Source organism: Gymnoscopelus microlampas, assembly GCF_963454915.1.
Source record: "Gymnoscopelus microlampas genome assembly, chromosome: 18".
Lineage (NCBI taxonomy): Eukaryota > Metazoa > Chordata > Actinopteri > Myctophiformes > Myctophidae > Gymnoscopelus > Gymnoscopelus microlampas.
The window spans coordinates 23,660,334-23,675,337 of record NC_139955.1 but is presented as its reverse complement, the minus strand read 5'-3'; the positions used below and the strand labels follow the sequence as shown (position 1 = coordinate 23,675,337).

General features: G+C 44.7%; 1 long non-coding RNA gene across 1 annotated transcript; it reads left to right on the top strand.

The window, feature by feature from the left end:
* Positions 1 to 1,494, top strand: LOC311033666. The gene is made up of 3 exons (XR_014599524.1): positions 1 to 69; positions 951 to 1,090; positions 1,378 to 1,494. It is a non-coding gene; the product is annotated as an uncharacterized lncRNA (long non-coding RNA).
* Positions 1,495 to 15,004: the final 13,510 nt, after the last annotated feature.

Here is a 15,004-nt window from a genome sequence, read left to right as displayed (position 1 = left end):
TGCTGGCTGGCTGATGGAGCCATTGTAGCAGAGCTGAGCCGTAGGACAAGGTCGCACTGTGAAATAACGGTAAGTATATGAACATTATAAACGTTTCCATCCGTAATCAATGATAATGTCGCGATGCGACTACTATGTTAGCGTTATGCAGTTCTTGAAACTGAAGTTGGATAAGAGGATAAATAGCCTGGCATGGTCAGACTAATATCACTGCGTAGTTTTTTCTTCGCACTAGCAGATTCTTCTTGTTTTCCAGTCTATATATATTCTTCAAGGGTTTTCAGGCCAAGGACCCCCTAGCTGAGAGAGATGAAGCAGGGACCCCCCCACTACATACTGTATACAATTGTGTTGCAGATTAAACTTGTTCACAGATGTCATAGATAGCTTCAGAGACTTTTTTGACAGCGCTATCAGTGTTGTGGAAATCAATGGATTTTGTTTTGTTTGCTGACATCACCTGCAACCACTTAAAGCCTAATTAGTCAATACTTGACCGTTGCTTCTGTACTTGGTCTGCTATTTTTTCCCTCCACACACCAAACCTCATTGCCGAAAATAGTTGATCTATAAGCTCACTGCAAGGTGTTGTGTGCTTGTAGATCTGCTGTTTTTGGCTATTGGGACAAGGATTTGGAGACCCCCCTGTAATCTGAGGACCCCCTGTTGAAGATCCATGCTATAGATGATAACGTGTTGGCTCCCATAATTTTCAAAAGCTTTCGAACTCGAAGATTGTGGAAGAGACTAGGACAACCAGCCATATCTGTTTGCAGCCAATGAATCCTCCACTGAAAAAGAAAGCTTGCTTCAATCTGTCCTATCTATCATGTTTGTCTCAACGTTTCGACTGTTAGCTGAATAAAAATAATACATATGTTACTGAATAAGTAACATATGTACAAATATCGCCTCTATCTATGTTTTATGATCGGTGTATATTATCACAGGTGCTGAGACTCATGCAAAGTGAAAACTGATGAAGGATTACAATATAGCCTGGACACCGATCAGAGCTGAAGATCATAAATAATCTAAAAAAAGTCATACGAGTCTGAAGGAAGAAAAGAAAGCCATGGCCCCAACACTGGTTGGTACATTTTGTAATCTTAATCTACAGTACCAATTTACAGTGGTGTTAAATCATGTTAGTTCTTGAACCTTTTGTGGCTTTATTTTGTTGAGGTATTGAGTTTTTTTTTTTATTCATCTCCTCCAATTCAGTCACTATTTTTGTAACTTAGAATATTTACTGCATATTTTATTTACTGCATATTTGACTTTTAACCCAGAGTCCATTTGAGCCAAATCTGCTGTTTTGTTGCCAAACACGCAATTCTGTTTCTCAATCCAACTTGTCTTCCAAATCTTCCACAGTATGATGAGAAGGAGCCAGAGCTTGGAGACCTGATTGAAATTGACCGTGGAAATTATCAACACTGGGCATTGTACATTGGCGATGGGTATATTGTCCACTTGGCACCCCCTTGTGAGTCTTATACTATACTGATGAAGCTCCAGAAAATATTAATTTAAGATCCAGCACTTGATGTTTTGCATTTATTGTGCAAGAAAATGACTTTGCAACGTCCATGAACATATTAAATTGAATGGCACTCAACAGCATACCATTAAACGTCTTTTTTATAAAACATGCTACAAAATTCACTAAAATGTTGTATTACTTTGTCATACATCCTCACTCTTCTTTTTTTTTTTTTGCTTTACTTTTTTTAGCGGCGCTAGCCGCTCTATACCTTTAGGTATAGAGCGGATATTAGCCCTCTATGCCTGGCTTTTGCGTCAACGTTCTGATTGGTCAGGTGCGTCAACGTTCTGATTGGTCAGGTGCGTCAACGTTCTGATTGGTCAGGTGCGCCAACGTTCTGATTGGTCAGGTGCGTCAACGTTCTGATTGGTCAGGTGCGTCAACGTTCTGATTGGTCAGGTGCGCCAAAGTTGTGATTGGTCACATAAGATTGTGTATAGGTTTAACCACTTCAACCCCAGCATCCGTATTATAATTTTGCTAAAGTCTTGCAGAACAACAAGCACACAATGCGTCGCAATTCGCTATTTTCAGCGAAGGTATTTAATGTAGTGTGAAAACAGAAAATACACTAGTATAGAGCCCTGAGGGACTCTGCTCAACATATGGGGTTTAAGTGGTTAAAGGCCTTGCCTTTGTGACCACCAATTTTACATGAGACTGTACTTTTTACGTTTCTACAGCTAACTGATCTGCATTTATTTAGTCCACATTTTTAATCCCCATACCTGATGAAAGACAGTCAGCCGTTGATAGTCAAAGTGCTGAAAAAGGGTTTTATTCAAACCACCAACAGCTTGAGTAAGACTGTTATAAAAAAAGAACGAATAAAGACTTGATATTAATGCTGTTTTAGAACATTCGTATGTGTAGAGCTTACATGTATGAATGTTCTAAAATAGAATTCTAATCAAGTCTATATGAACCCTGGATGAGCAGAAATGGCCTGTTATGTAAACCTATGCCTGTGTTACCATGGAAACCCAGTGTTATTTGAATATCGTACAACTGCATTCAAACATGACCACATGCAAGCAGACACGCACGCACACGTGCACACACACACACACACACACACACACACACACACACACACACACACACACACACACACACACACACACACACACACACACACACACACACACACACACACACACACACACACACACACACACACACACACACACACACACACACACACACTCCTCACCTGGGTCTGAGATGCCATCTCTGTACACATAGCCATGTTATGTAAGCCTGACCTAGTCAACTATCTGCAGGGGTCAGTGTGTCAGAGGGGGATGGGTAGAGTACAAGAAGGCTGAGAAGCTGGAAGTATTTTTAGACATTTCAAGGACAACTGTGACCCATAAACTGGAAGAGAAGGGGAGATTGACAGAGAGAGACAAAAGAGAAAGGAAGGGTGGGCAAGAAAGGGAAAAGGAGATGAAACAGAAATGGGGAAAGGTTGTGACCCATAAACAGTGAAGGAAAGAGAGGGAGAGAGAGAGACAGAAGATGATATAGACGTACCAACAGAAAACAGGAAAAAGGAAGTGGGGGTAAAAGAAAGATAGACAGGAGGAGAACTGGGGAAAGACAGCTATCTCAACACACCCATTCTCCGCTCACTCCACTGGCTTCCCGTCTCTTCCTGGACCGAATACAAGATATCCCTGTTAACTCATCAGTGCATCCACGGCAACGCTCCTTCCTACCTCAAAGAATTAGTCTCCCCACAACCCTCGACTCGCAACCTCCGCTCTTCAAACACTAACCTCCTCAAAACCCCCAAGACCAACCTACGTACGTACCCCCCACACACACACACACACACACTACTTTGGGAATTCCAGCAACCCAGTGAATGTTGCCAAAGCAAAATAAGGAGACCTTGAGACATTCAGTGTGCTGCTACCAGCAATAAATTATCTATTTTTACAACAGTGGAGTCAAAGTTATGAGACGGAAGTATTCTATTTTTGTGCTATGTGCATGCCCCCACCGCCACCCACATTTCATCAAAGGTGTGAAGAACACCTTTACATAATCAGATAGCTGGCATGCCTCACAAAACGCATTGTGAAATAGCTAAATATGTATTAGTATTAGTAGCTGATGAGTCATCTCTATAGTAATCTCTATAGTCATGTAATATAGTCATCTCTGCAGTCATATCTATAGTCATGCAATATAGTCATCTCTTATAGTCATGTACTTTAGTCATCCCTATAGTCATCTCTACAATCATCTCTATAGTCATGTTTTATAGTAAGCTCTATAGTCATCTCTGTAGTCATCTCTATAGTTATCTTTATAGTCATATACTATAGGTAGACTATATTGTCTACCTGGTTTGCGGTTTTCCACCCCCATTCTGAATCCCATAGACGTATTTAATATCGCGTCAAATAAGAACTGTGTTCCAAAAATAAACAAATGACCCCGGCTGTAGCGTCAGTAAGTCCTATACTTTTTAGCCACTACATGGATGCCTGTGGCCAGGTATTACGTTCAGACGTGCGCTCTGTAAGAAACTGAATTCCAAACCGTAAAGTTGAGTTTAACAAAGGGGTAATTTATTCTCCGTCACTGTCAGCATACAAAGCATAAATGTAACTTAAATGCAAGGAAATATACGCCAAACAGTCCTCTCAAACATGGCTCTCAAGAGCACAGTCTAAAACTGTGTGCCTCTGCCACAAGCAACACCTGCACTTGATTACAGAACGTGTTAAATACCATGACAACCCTTGGCCTTGGCCTTGACCGCGCCCCGCAGACGCAGTGACGTCATCAAAAAAGTAAAACAACAGAAAACGTAAATATGGCTCTAACACACCAGCCCCTAATTGCTACTGGTGGAGAAAACAGAGCAATTAAAAAACAAAAATTCACAAAGAGCCATAAACCAAAACACAAAACCTTTGAGGTTATAAACTCAGGCAATAGTCACAATTGCAAAACCCAAAATTGGTTTAAATCTGTACTGGCAGATTTTAGTTTGAGTCACTTTTCAACCCATTTTTATTATTTGTTCTCCCTTCAGTCTTCTGTTTTGAGCCTTTTCTTTCTTGAGCTCTGCCATCGTCCTTTGTTCCTCCTTCTTTGCCTTTTAGCTGCTGCCTTCTTGGCGGCAGGCTTCTTGGCCTTCTTTGGCTTTTTAGCCATGTCGGTCATTTTGTGCTCTTCTGCGTTGAGTGGCTCTTGCACCACCCTGTTCAGCTCGGGCTTCTTCCCCATAGCCGATTCTTCCTTCTGGCCTTTTTTCCCAGAGGAAGGGAGCACTTCACCAGCTGGTGGGTCATTTGTATCGCCTTGATCTTTGACCTCACTGACAGCCGCTGTCCTCCGTTTCTTCTTCTTCTTTGTGATAGTTGAGTCTACTGATGGTTCATTGTACTGGCTACTGACTGTGCAATTAACAGTAACTGTGGGGCAACCACTCCCACTATGCAGGTCCTTACCCTGTAAAGGACCATTGATTATCCACCCCAGTAGGGTTCTGACAGCATAGGGTCCCTCCCCATGGCTGTTAACTACCTCCCTCGGTTCCATTAACTTGGAGGTATTGGTACCGATTAACAGGTCCACATTAGCTGCTATTCGAGGAATCTGGATACCTTGGAGGTAAGGCCACTTATCCAGTTCCTCTTCACTGATCAGGTTGTCAGTAGACACAGGCATTTCCTTTTGGGTGAATACGTCAGGAAGTTCAAAGAATAGCCTGCCAGTATAAGCAGATACTTGCAGGCCATTAACCATGTAGCTAGGTACCGTCTCACTATGACCCACGGTGTGCAAATTGATTTTTGTTCTTTTGCCTTCCATGTTCAATTTGTTCGCCAGCTGTTCCGAACAGAAAGTACCTGTGCTTCCTGGATCCAGAAAAGCATACGTCTTGACAATTTTGCTGCCCTTTGAGCACTTCACTTGTACAGGCAAGATGGGAAGTATGCCGATGTTGCCAGCCCCTGTATGGCCACAAGTGGATGTTGTAATGCAACAATCTGATATTATTGTTGGCACTTCGGTATCTTCAAGGCTGCTCTCCACCTCCCTTCTCTCCATATGTAGCACACTGGGGTGTGTTTTGTTGCAGTGTGAGCAAGTAATGCGCCTATCGCAATACCTGCTCATGTGCCCTGTACACAGGCAACCGAAACACAGGCCTTTCTCCCTTAGAAAGTCCACCTTCTCTTGATGGGCCTTCTTCCCCAGTTGTGGGCATTGGTCCAATACATGCCCACGGGTGCAATACAGACAGTTGCTAGGAAACTTAATCTGGTGTGGCTCTGTTTCAGATTCGTTAGTAACTGCCACGTGAGTTGCAAAACTGTTTTTGTACTGTGACTTTATTTGAGGTTGAGTTTTGGGTTTAGTTTCTCCTTTAACTAGAATAGTGTCTTGGATGTTACCAAAGACCGGATCGGAAGTAATTTTGACCTGTAGTTCAATAAATTTCACAATGTCTCTGAAACCAGCTCTTCGTCTTTGCTTGTCAATAATGTCGTATGCCTTGCCTCTCCACTGCTCCCTGAGCTTGTATGGGAGCTTCTGTAAGAGAGCTTTCATGTTAACCGGTACGTTTAGCTCCTCCAAATACTGTAGCTCCCCCATGGCATTAGAACATTGACGCAAGTACAGTGCGTAAGCTTGAAGACCTTTCGCATCTTCTGTCTTGACATTTGGCCAAGCCATGATTTTGTCCATGTAAGCTGCTGTTACTTTTATCGGATTTCCAAAGTGCTCCTCGAGTAGGTCTTTAGCCAGAACGTAACCTCTCGCAGGGGCCATATGAAGGCAACTGCGTACCAGGTCCCTTGACTGTCCCTTAGTAAACTGCTCAAGGTAATACAAACAGTCACCCTGGTCACTGGTTTTAGCCTCCACACAATGCTCAAAGGCTTTTATGAATGAACGCAACTTTAAGGGATCACCATCAAACTCTGGGATTTGCCTGCGTGGTAGGAAGTGAGAAGCTTGTGTTTGCACAAGGAGTGCCATCATTTCATTTTGTCTTTGAAAGAGATCTCTTGATGGTTGGTTGTAGTTTGGAGATGATGATAGAGTTGCATGGGGTGATTTTTGCCTTGTTTTCCTTTCCACAGGCCCCCAAGTAGATGTGGGAAATGGCGGCTTATTTTGTCGAGGGTTGAAACGATCCTTATCTTTGTGATGCTCGGATGCGACAGACATTAGTGGTGGCTGAAGCTGTTGTGAGGACTGCTGTAGGCCAAGAGTAGGCACTGTTTTAGGTTTAGCACCTTTCCTAAAATAGGACTCCATACCATCAGATTTCCTGCCAGTAACACTGCTACTGGCCTCCCGGAAGACTGTTATTTTAGCATCAGAGGCTGCTATTTGAGCGTTCAGCTCCAGCTGCTCCTTTCTCCTCCTCAGAGCCTCAGTCTCTTCCTCCTGTGTTCTCCTCAGAGCCTCAGCTTGTTCCTCCACTGCATGCACCTCCTTTAGCGCAGCAGCACGAGCCACTAGTGCGGCCCTTTCCGCCTCTGCTTTTATGCGTGCAGATGAGGTGGATGATCTTTGGCTCGACCTTGAAGCGGTGGATTTATGGTGTTTTGAATAAACTTTGGACGTAACATTTGAAATGCTGTCATGGGGCTCAATAGTAACCTCATCAACATTTCCACCATCATTGGTGGCAACAAAACACTCATTTGCATTTTTACCTTTGCCGGCGGCAACAAAACCCTCATTGTCAACCTCACCATTGTCATCATCATCATCAAAATCACCATCATCATCATCATCAAAATCACCAGGGGAACCTTGTACCTTGCATGTAAACCTGCCTTCATTCACCGCCTCGATAAACCCATCAAAATTCAACATTTTTGCATTATACCATGTTTGGTGTTTCTTTGCTTCAGCCTCAGGCAGCAAACCCATTAAAGTACCTTGAACCTTTTCGGCTTCACCATATAACCCCATAAATGATGTGCGAAATGTACCATTTGCCTCATTTGCATTTTGCTCCTTAAACAAGGCAATGATGTCTTCCTTAATTTTCAAAAGTTTATTCAGTTTAGCCTTTCGCTCCTTCTCCAAACCATCAATTTTCTCCAACAATGCTTTAGGTGTCATTTTTACCATGCGTTTTCCCAAAGCCCCATCCCCACCAACGTCAAGTTCCACCTCTTCATGAGCGCAAGTTTGCGCCTCCTCTTTCTCCATAATAAATAAATAAAGTCAATGCTCCGTGCTCCACCCGCAATACAGTCTAGTCCAAACAATACGCCTTAACGCGCAAAAGTCTTTTTAAGGCGCTTGTTACCAATGCATTGGATTTGTTTATGTTAGTGTGCACACATGTTTACAATGGCCATTGTTTTATTGTCTTATCGGCGCTGCGCCGCTAATCGTAGGCTACCACTAACCAAAACACTGACGTCCGTCAGCGTACGAGAAGGTGGTGTAGGTCGGAGATGGTGCGCACCCGACGTGCGGTACGGTCCAGTCGCGCTCACCGCTGGGCTGGCTGTTGCTGGCGTGCGGTGTCGTCTGTCGGATGTCCCCGGTTCGCTCCTGTAGCTCCGGGTGGCGATCCCTCACAGTACGGCACCTCGCAGCTGACCGCCCGCTGATGGCCCGCTGTCCGCTGATCGTCCGCCGTGGGTCCCCGTCTCCGCCGTGGCTCCGTCGCCGGTCGCCTCCGTCCACACAAACACACACGGCACGGCCTGTCCGTGCGCGTTCCTAACGAGCCTCGCTGATGTGATTTGCTCCCAATAAGCAAATCACCCCGAACTGAGGCAGTTTTAGACCTAAATGTAGCGTCAGTAAGTCCTATACTTTTTAGCCACTACATGGATGCCTGTGGCCAGGTATTACGTTCAGACGTGCGCTCTGTAAGAAACTGAATTCCAAACCGTAAAGTTGAGTTTAACAAAGGGGTAATTTATTCTCCGTCACTGTCAGCATACAAAGCATATATGTAACTTAAATGCAAGGAAATATACGCCAAACAGTCCTCTCAAACATGGCTCTCAAGAGCACAGTCTAAAACTGTGTGCCTCTGCCACAAGCAACACCTGCACTTGATTACAGAACGTGTTAAATACCATGACAACCCTTGGCCTTGGCCTTGACCGCGCCCCGCAGACGCAGTGACGTCATCAAAAAAGTAAAACAACAGAAAACGTAAATATGGCTCTAACACCGGCGGTTTTACTCTTATGCTTATGTTCCCAATTGTAACTTGTATGCCAGCGTGGCTTAAAGGATAAATACGTGGTTCATAAACCCAGGGTTCCAGGTTCAAAGCTCAGGTTTAGGGTTCAAACCTCCTGTAGAACATTTTCACTGTCCATCTAACTTCTAAAAGGTGGGTTAAGTATGACGTTCCCAATTGTAACTTGTATGCCAGCGTGGCTTAAAGGATAAATACGTGGTTCATAAACCCAGGGTTCCTGGTTCAAAGCTCAGGTTTAGGGTTCAAACCTCCTGTAGAACATTTTCACTGTCCATCTAACTTCTAAAAGGTGGGTTAAGTATGACGTTCCCAATTGTACTTTGTATGCCAGCGTGGCTTAAAGGATAAATACGTGGCTCATAAACCCAGGGTTCCTGGTTCAAAGCTCAGGTTTAGGGTTCAAACCTCCTGTAGAACATTTTCCCTGTCCATCTAAATTCAATATGGTGGCCGGGTTAAGTATGACGTTCCCAATTGTACTTTCCATGCCAGCGTGGCTTAAAAGATAAATACGTGGTTCATAAACCCAGGGTTCCTGGTTCAAAGCTCACTCAAAACAACTCAAATAACAACTAAACAAAAACTGAAAGGGTAAAACAACTAAAGTGAAACTGTGGTCAATACAAACTGGTGATGGAAAAAAAAAAACTATAAACAATGAAAAAAACACTATACAAAAAAAGAAAAAACATCGATGAAACTAATGTGAAAAAACTGCTCATAAAATCGCAAAACAGTAAATAAAAAAAAACTTTGCATAATATCTAAATTTCTTAAGCTCCTCCCCCTGGAGGTGGACTCCCACCATGCTCCTCCCTCTCCTACCGGAGCTAAAAGAGGGCGTGAGGAGGGAGGCGGGCTTCATCCATGCTTCTCGCCTTAAAAAGACCAAAAATTGAGATCTTCCCTGACCAAGATTCAAACCCACAACCATCCGCTTGTGAAGCCTATGCTTTTCTCTTGCACCACCAGGCCTTTCACATTATTTAGGATTTTGAGGTTATATTTAAAGTTAAAGCAAGAGGTGACAGGTCAAAAGACAAAAATCCACAGCAAACACCTCTACCCCTACAGAATGACTAAATCTACTAGATACACCCTCTGATGATCAGGGAAAGGGTTCATTATGCCACAACTGAGATTTAGGTTGTTTAAAACCATCTGTTAGAAAACCATTACTCTGACTGAGTCTGAACCCAGATTTACACCTTCATTGAAAGCAAACAGAGAGATGTTTCGTAATGTCATAAAAATTCAGACCCTTTTTGTCATTTATAAATTCCTTAGTTTCAGATGATCAAAACTATAGCAGTTTTGGTGTTAAATCAAGTAGGCTACATTGTTCTCACTTTGGACTGGACATTAGAAAATATGTCTGTAAAGTGTTCAACTATAGTTCCTCAAACAGAGCTGTATTATGACCACAGATCCTCTTTGATTAGCTGAATTAAGTTTGAGAAAATACCACTTTGCACTCATGGCATGCGGCATATCAATCAAATCAATGATCAATTATAGGCCGAGCTCCATACTTCGTTTTGAGGTAGTCTAGTGACTCAGGGATAACAAATTACGTAAATTGAATCCAACCACTTAAATGTAATGTATTTATTGCAACAACCAACCAAACGGCTGAGTTTGTAACAAAATGAGGAAACAAAGAAGGTTTAAATGATTTTTATTAAAACTAACTTAACCCCATATGGGTAACCGGTGTCCCTCAGCCCTCAGGGCTCAATACTAGTGAATTTTCTGTTTTGTGTTATTGTGGGGAAAGCTTTGGCTGAAAATAGCCTATCGACAAGCTCACAGCGTGTCGTAGTGAGCTTGGCTATTTTCACAATCGGCTATTTTCTGCTATACGTAGCTATCCCCACAATACGGATACTGGGGTGGTTAACAGTGCTTAAAGGGCAAGACCACTTTGGTAGACGTTTGGGTTGTGTAGTTACCTTTCCAAAGGTGGGCAAGAAATCTAAAATAATTGCTCCATTGATAATTCAAAATATGGTCATTGAATTACATTGTATATGCTGAAACAGCTCTCAAAGTCACTCTTTTAGCACAAACGAAGGCAAATAAAGTTGATTAGACAATATAAAACATCACCAAACCCAGTACCGTTTGTTTTTGAAATAAGGCTAACATCCTGTTGATTTTGCCATTTTTATTAAAAAGAAAACCCGGACTGGATCCGCAGACCAGGATTCAGATCTTCAAATAGTAAAATCAGCAGGAAGTTGACATTTTTATTAAAAAAAAAGAAAAGAAAACAGTACTGGGTTTGGTGATGTTCTATATTGACTGAATCGCTTTGTTCGTGTTCGTTTATGTGCTAAAAGCGTGACTTTGAGAGCTGTTTTACCGTACAATGTAGGCATATTTTGAATGATCAATTTCTATTCAATGGAGCAATTATTTTAGATTTCTTGTTCACCTTTGGAGTTACGTCATGTCAAGGTAGCTACACAACCCAAACCTCTACCAAAGTGGTCTTGTCCTTTAACAACCAAAATCCAAAAGGCGTGCTCCCAGTGAGCTTCATGGTGAGAGAGAAGACAAGAGTGAAGTCCAGCCACCGCTTTTATAGAGGACAATCCAGGTGGGCCAGATCTCCACTGATGACACACTCCGCCCTCCAATCATTCTGAAACACAGACTCCAGGTTAGTAACCATGACAACCACACCAGTTAGACCCAAAAGAGTCTTGAGTCGAACCAATTACTCCCGCGGAGACATCAAATTTCTCTTTTGGGCCTTAAGTCCCAAGACTCAAGGCTCAAAAGAAAAATTTGATGACTCCGCGGGAGTAATTGGTTCGACTCAAGACCCAAAAGAGAAATTTGATGTCTCCCCGGAATCATAGGAGGAAGTAAAATGTATAATAAGCCCCCCATTACCTTAACAGGGACCCGTGGGGTAATATGTGTGTGTGTGTGTGTGTGTGTGTGTGTGTGTGTGTGTGTGTGTGTGTCTGGAGGAACTCGACCATCTAGTCTCTCACTTCCCGGTCGACGGCTCTGGAATCATCCTTCTGGGTGACTTCAACCTCCCGACCGAGAAGCAGCTAGACCCACTACTGTCGTTTCTCGCCGCCTTCGACCTAGTCCTTTCCCCATCTCCCCCTACCCACGAGAAGGGCAACCAACTGGACCTGATCTTCACCAGAGGCTGCTCTACTGCTAACCTGTCCGTCACTCCTCCTCCCAGTGAAAAGGGTAAGAAACTCTCTGATCACTACCTCATGTCTTACTCTCTCTCTCTCTCCTCCCCCCCCCCCCACAGCCCCTCCCTACCCACATGATTTCCTCACGTCGCAACCTTCGCTCACTATCCTCCTCTGATCTTTCCTCCTCTGTCCTCTCTGCTCTCCCTGCCCCCGAATCCTTTGCTCTACTATCCCCCGATACTGCCACTGATCTTCTTTTCTCTACTCTATCCTCTTCCCTGGACCATCTCTGTCCCCTCACCACCAGGCCTGCACGCCAAACTCCACCTGCACCCTGGTTGTCGGACTCAGTGCGTACTGAGAGACGGAGCCTAAGAGCAGCTGAGCGTAAATGGAGAAATGGCAACCTCCCGGAGGACCTTCTTACCTTCCAATCTCTCCTTTCTACCTTTTCCTCCTCTCTATCAGCTGCTAAAGCTGCTTTCTTCTGCACTAAAATTCAGGCTTCTGCTTCTAACCCTAAAAAACTCTTTGAAACTTTCTCCTCTCTCCTGCAACCACCTCCCCCTCCTCCCTCCTCGTCCCTCGTCCCTGACGATTTCGCCAACTTCTTTGACAAGAAGGTGAACGATATCCGATCCTCATTCCCTCCTCCCCCGGCTGGTGCCCTGCGCACTACCCACACCCGTCCCTCTTCCACCCTCCCCTCTCTAGCTTCATCTACTCCTCTCTCCCCACCCTCCACCTCTCTATCCCACTTTTCTCCCCTTTCTCCTAACGAGGTCCTTCTCCTTGTTACCTCTAGCCGCCCCACCTCATGCTCTCTGGACCCTGTCCCATCCCCTCTGCTGCAGTCCACTGCACCTGAACTTCTTCCCTTCTTAACCCACCTTATTAACACCTCTCTGACATCTGGTTACTTTCCCTCTACTTTCAAGACTGCCAGAGTCACCCCCCTCCTCAAGAAACCGACACTTGACCCCTCTGAAGTCAAGAACTACAGGCCGGTTTCCCTTCTATCCTTCCTATCTAAAACTCTCGAACGTGCTGTGTTCAAACAACTGTCCTCGTATCTCCACCAGAACAACCTCCTGGACTCCAACCAGTCTGGGTTCAAAGTGGGTCACTCGACAGAGACTGCCCTCCTGGCAGTGGCGGAGTCACTCCATGCCGCTAGAGCGAACTCTCTCTCCTCTGTCCTGATACTCCTGGACCTGTCTGCAGCGTTCGACACAGTGAACCATCAGATCCTCCTCTCCACCCTCGAGGGGATGGGTGTCTCAGGCTCTGCACTCTCCCTGTTTGCATCCTACCTGACGGGTCACTCCTACCAGGTGAAGCTGGGAGGGTCTGTGTCAACCACACAGGCTCACTACTGGGGTTCCCCAAGGCTCGGTTCTGGGTCCTCTTCTCTTCTCTCTCTACACTACATCTCTTGGTGCTGTCATCCGCTCCCATGGCTTTTCCTACCACTGCTATGCCGATGACACCCAGCTGATCCTCTCATTCCCCCCCTCTGACACACACGTGGAGGCACGCATTGCTGCTTGTCTGGCTGACATCTCGGAGTGGATGTCGACGAACCACCTGAAGCTCAACCTGGACAAGACCGAGCTGATGTTCATCCCGGGGAAGGGCTGTCCTCACCGAGACATGGCCATCACCATTGAGAACGCTGTGGTGACGTCAACTCGGACTGCGAAGAATCTGGGTGTGACCCTGGACGATCAACTGTCGTTCTCGGCTAACATCGCATCAGTGACACGGTCCTGCAGATTCCTCCTCTACAACATCAGGAGAATTCGGCCCTTCCTCACGGAGAAGGCAGCCCAGGTGCTCATCCAGGCTCTTGTCATCTCCCGCCTGGACTACTGCAACTCCCTCCTGGCTGGCGCTCCGGCATCTGCCATCAGACCCCTGGAGCTTGTTCAGAAAGCTGCGGCTCGTCTGGTGTTCAACCGCCCCAAGTTCTCTCACACAACTATCCTTCTCCGTTCCCTGCACTGGCTCCCCGTAGCGGCTCGCATTCAGTTTAAAACCCTGGTGCTAGCCTATAGGGCAGCGAAAGGAACAGCTCCCTCTTACCTCCGGGTATTGGTCAAGGCCCACAACCCTTCCCGACCACTCCGGTCGGCCACCAAGGGGCGACTGACTCCCCCGCCACTCAACGGTCCTTCTGGTCGATCGACACGGTCACGACTTTTTTCTGTTCTGGCCCCACAGTGGTGGAATGAACTTCCCACTGATGTCAGGACAGCAGAGTCACTGCCCATCTTTCGCCGCAGGCTGAAAACCCACCTCTTCAGGAAACACTACCCTTCCTCTTTGCCTGGCCTACTTGTTGTTAACTAGTTGTACGAATGCTTGTTTTATTGTTGAATTGTTTATTGGATCTTGTTTAGTCAATACAATTATTTGTTTTTAGCTCCTGCTCATTTGACTACTTTGTCTCATCTGTTTAAGGAAATAGGTAGCTGATATATTGCACTTTTACCTTAGCGCTAGGTATGCTCTTGGTTGCTTGTTATTGCAGAAAATGCACTTATAACCTCTGGTGATTAGTAGCTTTCGTTCCCTACCTTTGTTGATTGCACTTATTGTAAGTCGCTTTGGATAAAAGCGTCTGCTAAATGACTGTAATGTAATGTAATGTAATGTAATGTGTGTGTGTGTGCGCGCGCGCGTGCGTGTGCGAGTTTGACACTTTTACCAGCCTTTACTTACATAGGATCCATTAAAAAGTTAAAAGTAGCAATAAAAGAGCCATATTTAATAATAACCACTAATTACTTTAAAATGATTATCTCTTTAAAATTCTATAACAACACTACGGTAATTACTTAAAAATGACTATCTCTTTAAAATTGCATTGGACTGGAGTTTATCCAGACATAAAGCGACAGTAAAAGAGTAACATTCCCATTTTCTCAGAAAGAGAGTTTTTTTGGGGTGTGTGTGGCAGAATCAAAGAGTGAGTGAGTGAGTGAGTGAGTGGGAGAGAGAGAGAGAGAGAGAGAGAGAGAGAGATGGGGTCAAAATAATGGGGTCAAATAACAGGGGTCTCCT